This window comes from Nicotiana tabacum, chromosome 13, assembly GCF_000715075.1.
Source record: "Nicotiana tabacum cultivar K326 chromosome 13, ASM71507v2, whole genome shotgun sequence".
Lineage (NCBI taxonomy): Eukaryota > Viridiplantae > Streptophyta > Magnoliopsida > Solanales > Solanaceae > Nicotiana > Nicotiana tabacum.
In genome coordinates, this window is record NC_134092.1 from 107074086 (window position 1) to 107080359 (window position 6274).

A 6274-nucleotide genomic window follows, 5' to 3' on the forward strand; every position below is an offset into this window, starting at 1 on the left:
GATTATTTGCTATGTGAAATTCATGTGAGCGGCGTACATGTGAGGTGAGGAGTACCTATGCGCCGCCAATTTACCTGTTTTCCCTATTTTATTTCCATTTATCCCATATTGTTTTTTCCTATGCCTAATTGCTACGTGTTTAGACTAGTATTGTTAAATTTATCGTCCTTATCATGTTTAGGGATCTCCTGGTGAAAATTGAGTATTTATTTCAAAGTTGAGACTGATATTGTGGAACCAAATGTTAAAGTAAGGCTTGTACATGTTATTCTATCTCCCTGATGTTAATTATTCATTGCATTATGTAAGGGAGAGTGTTAATGCACGAAGGGTGATGTTGTGCCATATTGTGAGCGTTAATGCACTAAGGGTGATGTCGCGCCATATTGTGAGTGTTAACGCACGAAGGGTGATGTCGTGCCATATTGTGAGTGTTAATGCATGAAGGGTGATGTCGTGCCATGATATGAGAGTTAAAAGGGTAATGTCGTGTCGTTTATATTGACTTTATGGTAAGTTTGAGAGTAAAAGCACGAAAGGTGATGCCGTGCATTTTTCCTTTATTGTACTCATTATTCCTGTTAAATCATAGTATATTGACTGTTCCAGTTACCATTCTGCTATAGTTCTTCATCTCGTATTTTCCCCAGCATGTTTTCCCCTCCCGATATTTCCTGTTTAGCTCTTCATTACTGTTATTTGCATATACACTGTTAAATTGTATAAGTTGATTTGTAGATGCCTTGCCTTAGCTTTGTCACTACTTCATCGAGGTTAGGCTCGACACTTACTAGTACATGGGGTCGGTTGTACTGATACTGCACTCTGAACTTTTTGTACAGATTTTGGTGCTGGATTGGGTTGATCGAGATTATAGCTGTTGGACCCACTATCCGGAGACTCAAGGTAGATATGTCGGCGTTCACAGACCTTGAAGTCCCCGTCTATCATTTATGTTTTACTGTTCTTTCACCCCAAATAGTTGTATTTCTTTCAGACTATTACTTGTAGTGAATTCTAGAATGCTCGTGAATTGTGACTCCAAATCCAGGTGGTAGTAATTAATATAATTTTATATATATATATATATATATATATATATATATATATATATAGATACGGGTGGTAGTAATTAATATAATTTTATGATATTCTGCACTTTTTATATTTTATCTTAGTTAATTATTGTTAATTACTGAATGAGAATAAGGAATTGGTTTAATGATTCTCTAACGTTGGCTTGCCTAACAAGTAAAATGTTAGGCGCCATCACGGTCCCGACGGTGGAAATTCCGGGTCCTGACAGTTTGACCATTTTGACCACTAATATCGACCGATTTCGGTCGGTAACTTGTTTAAAAATAACATATATGGAGTGCTATAAAATGTAGTGTTATATTAAAACATAAGTTGAGCAATAACAACAAACTCATTCATGAATAAAGAGAATATATATATATATATATATATATATATATATATATATATATATATATATATATATATATATATATATGCGTGTGTGTGTGTGTGTGTCTACTGCACATGAGTGTGTGCGCGTATGTATGTGTGTGTGTGTGTGTGTCTACTGCACATGAGTGTGTGCGCGTATGTATGTGTGTGTATGTATATAAATAAATAAATATATATACAATTTACTATTTTCGACCGATATCGGTCAGAAAATATATAATTATATGATAATTAATTATTTATTATAAAAAAACAATTGATGTAGGGCGGGAAAAAATTAAATTAAAAATTTCGACTGACATCAGTCGGTATTCTATATTTCTTTTAATTAATCATTGTTTTTGTGGATAGTATGCAAGTCTGACTACTCTTTGGTCAAAGAGTGACTAATTTCCGACCGAAGGTGGTCAAAAAATTAAATTCTTTTTGGTGGGACCACATAAATCGACCGATATCGGTCGGTATTTTTATTTACTATTTTTTATTTGATTTTATTTACTATTTTACGTTGTTTCAGACCAATTTCGGTCGGTATTTCTTTCCGACCAAAAGTCGGTCGGAATGCCTTGGATGGAATTTGCCAGATTTCTAGTAGTGATATGTGCTGAAACTGATAATAAAAAGTTAACGTGTTTGGTACAAAAGTGTTGATAAATTATTATTTTATTAAAATAACTAAAATATCCTTAAAACCTTACAAAAAATTATAAATTTAAAAGTTTCTTTGTAAAGAAAAGGATGAACAACGAATATGGAATGAAAAAAAGTTAGAAAATTTATTTTGGGAAAAATATTTTGCGAATTAAAAAGTATTATTAAGGATAAATTAGTAAAAGTCTTGGTCAAACTAAAAGTGCTTATAAGTTGAAAGGTTGTAAGTTAGGGGTGACTAACTTATGACTTATGGCTGATTTTAGCTTATAAGCACTTGACTTATAAGCATTTTGGATATTTACCAAATACGTAGATAAGTCAAAAAGGTGCTTATAAGTCATTTTGACCAGTTTATAAGCTTAGGCAAACACCCTCTTAACAGGAGTGAATAATGATAGTAGCAAACTTGTTGTTGTATGTGAAAGAAAGAAAAGTAGACAAAACAAAAGAAAGAAAAGTCAAAAATAGATGAACTTATGATGTAAGCGCTTACATCGACATTCGTATGATGTATGCGCTTACATCCGATGTAAGCGCTATCGTCGGCAGGGTATTCAAATGCCTATAAAAGGGTTATGCATTTTCGTTTGAATATCATCCCTCAACTTCTTCTTTCTCTCTTCAATTAATAAAGAGCTATTCTTTGTGTGGCCGTGGAGTAGGCAAAAATTGCCGAACCACGTAAATCTTGTCTTGTCTTGTACAATTTATTACTTTTTTCTTTCAAATATTTTTTCCCTTCTATTAGCCTGACACGTTTTCCAACAACTGGTATCAGAGCACAGACAGTGTAATTTTGGTAGAAAAGTATGGTATTGTTGCAGGTACTATTCACAAGAATAATGCGACATTATTGATCATCGTTAATATTCACAGATACTATTCACATAAAATGTTTTATGAAAAATGGCATCAGAAGAAGGGAAGGTTAAGATTGACAAGTTCAATGGCAAAGATTTTGGATTTTGAAAAATGCAAATAGAGGATTATTTGTACCAGAAAAAAATATACTTACCTCTGACCGAGGTAAAACCAGAGAATATGGCCAAAGCGGATTGGGATCTATTAGATCACCAAGCTCTTAGTGTGATTCGTTTGACTCTAACACGAAAGGTGGCAATTAACATCATTAACGAGAAGACAATTGCAGGCCTCATAAAGGCGTTATCAAATATGTACAAGAAGTCATCTGCTTCAATTAAAGTCTATTTGATGCGTCGATTGTTCAACTTAAAGATAACAGAAGGTGGATCTGTTATGGAACATATTAATGATTTTAATGTAATATTAACTCAGTTGAGTTCTGTTAATATAATATTCGATGACGAAGTCAGGGCATTGATTCTATTATCATCTCAACTAGAGAGTTGGTCTGCAATGGTAACTGCAGTTAGAAGTTCATCGGGAAATACCAAACTCAAATTGAATGATATTAGAGACTTGGTTCTAAGCGAAGATATTCGCCTAGGGGAATCAAGAGATTCCCATGGATCTGCTTTTAATACCGAAATCAAGGGGGAAAGCAACCAATGAGGACAAAGCCATGGTCGTGGCAGATCAAAGTCAAGGAGAAGAGAGAAATACAAAAATCTCAAAGACATTACTTGTTGGAATTGCGATAAAAATGGTCACTATAGTAGCCAATGTAGAGAAACAAAAAGAAGAAGGAAGAAAATTCAGCAAATGTAATTGTTGAACAAGTCGGTGATAGACTAATTTGTTGTGCAGTCAGTCCAGTCGAATCTTGGATTTTGGACTCAGGTGCATCCTTTCACTTTACATCATGCAAAGAATTATTACATAATTATATTGCTGGAAAATTCAGGAAGATTTATCTAGAAGACGGCGAACCTCTAGGCATTGTTGGGAAAGACTTCATATAAAGACTTCACAAGGCACGCTATGGAAATTGCAAAATGTCCGACATGTTCCTGGCCTCAAGAAAAATATGATATCTATGGGTCAGATTGATAGTGAAGGATTTACAACAACATTCGGTAACGGATCGTGAAGATAACTAAAGAAAATTTGGTTGTGGCACGAGGCTTCAAGAAGGGAACATTGTATGCAACTACAATATAGAGAGATACTATAGTAACAGTTGATCATGTTTGTGATATAACATTGTGGCACCGGAGGCTAAGGCATATAAGTGAGAAGGGAATGAAGTTGTTGGCATCCAAATAAAAGTTGCCAAACCTAAAGCATAGTGAATTAGGTTTATGCAAAGATTGCATTTACGGGAAACAAAAGAGAATTAGTTTCTCAAAGGCGGGAAGGACGCCAAAGAAAGAGAAGCTGGAACTAGTGCATACGGAAGTGTGGGGACCAGCTCCTGTAACTTCTCAGGGAGGCTCACGTTATTACGTCACCTTCATTGATGATTCCACAAGAAAGGTATGTGTTTATTTTTTGAAAAATAAATCTAATGTGTTTGTTACCTTTAAAATATGGAAAGCTGAAGTTGAAAATCAGACAAGTCTAAAGTTAAAATATCTGAAGTCTGACAATGGAGGAGAGTATGATAGCCAAGAGTTTAAAGCATTCTGCTCTGAGAATGGGATCAGAATGATCAAGGCAGTTCTTGGAACACTGGAATAAAATGGCGTTGTTGAGAGGATGAACATAACCCTGAATGAACGAGCCAGAAGTATGAGAATACATTCTGGATTGCCGAAGTATTTTTGGGCTGAAGATGTTAACATGACAACTTACCTCATAAATAGGGGACCCTCTGTACCGCTGAATTTTTAAATTACTGAGGAGGTATGGACAGGAAAGGAGGTAACTCTCTCACATATGAAAATATTTGATTGTGTTGCTTATGTGCATGTAAACTCTAATGATAGAAATAAGCTTGATACTAAGGCCAATAAATGTTTCTTTATTGGTTGTGGTGATGATAATTTTGGTTATCTATTTTGGGATGATCAAAATAGAAAGATCCTAAGACGCAGGAATGTCACATTTAATGATGTGATGTACAAAGACAAGCTTGAAGTAGAACCAGCCAGCACTAGCAGATAGATATCTGAAACAGTTGAGTTACAAGAAATCTCATAAATTGAAGTGGATAGAGAGACTACAATTGGATCTAAAATTGAAGATGCCGAACCAGAAGCCGAATCTAGATCAGAACCAGAACCAGATATAGAATAAGATGGAGAACCAGACATGGAGTCTGGACTTGAATCAAATTCGGGATCAATTAATCCTGAACCTACATTAAAGAGATCTAAAAGAGTCACGAATGCTTCATATAGGTTAACTCTCTCTCTCTCTCTCAACTATTTACTTCTAGCTGAGGCTGGAGAACAAAAGCATTTTATTGAAGCAATGTAGGTGATAAGCTCTGATAAGTGGAAGCTAGCCATTAAACAAGAGATGAATTCTCTTCAAAAGAATAAAACATGGATACTTACAGGGTTAAGGCATTGCTAAACCAGTGGGTGTATAGGGTCAAGGAAGAGCATGATGGTAAGAAGAGATATAAAGCATGATTAGTAGTAAAAGACTCTCAGCAGAAGGAAGGGATTGACTACACCGAGATCTTCTCTCATGTAGTCAAATTAACTACTATCAAACTGGTGTTAGGTATCATAGCTGCAGAAAATTTGCATTTGGAGCAGCTAGATGTTAAAACTGTTTTCTTGCATGGTGACCTTGAAGAAGACATCTACATGAAGCAACGTGAAGGTTTTCAAGTTTCTCGTAAAGAAAACCTTGTCTATAAGTTGAAGAAAGTTTGTATGGTTTGAAACTAACACCCCAACAATGCTACAAGAAATTTGATGAATTCATGCATAATAATGGTTTCACACGATATGAGATGGACCATTGTTGTTATATCAAAAATCTTGATAAATCCTATATCATTTTACTATTATACGTTGATGATATGCTAATTGCAAAATTTAGCATAAATGAGATCAACAGGGTTAATCAACAACTGGCGGAGGAGTTTGAAATGAAAGACTTAGGACCAGCTAAGCAAATGCTTGGGATGAATATTAGCAAAAACATATCTGAAGGAACCTTAAAATTATGTCAAGAAAAATATAAACAAAAGGTACTAAGCAGGTTCAGTCTTCATGATGCAAAGAACAGAAGCACTCCACAGGTTCAGTCTTAATATGTCGAAGGACCA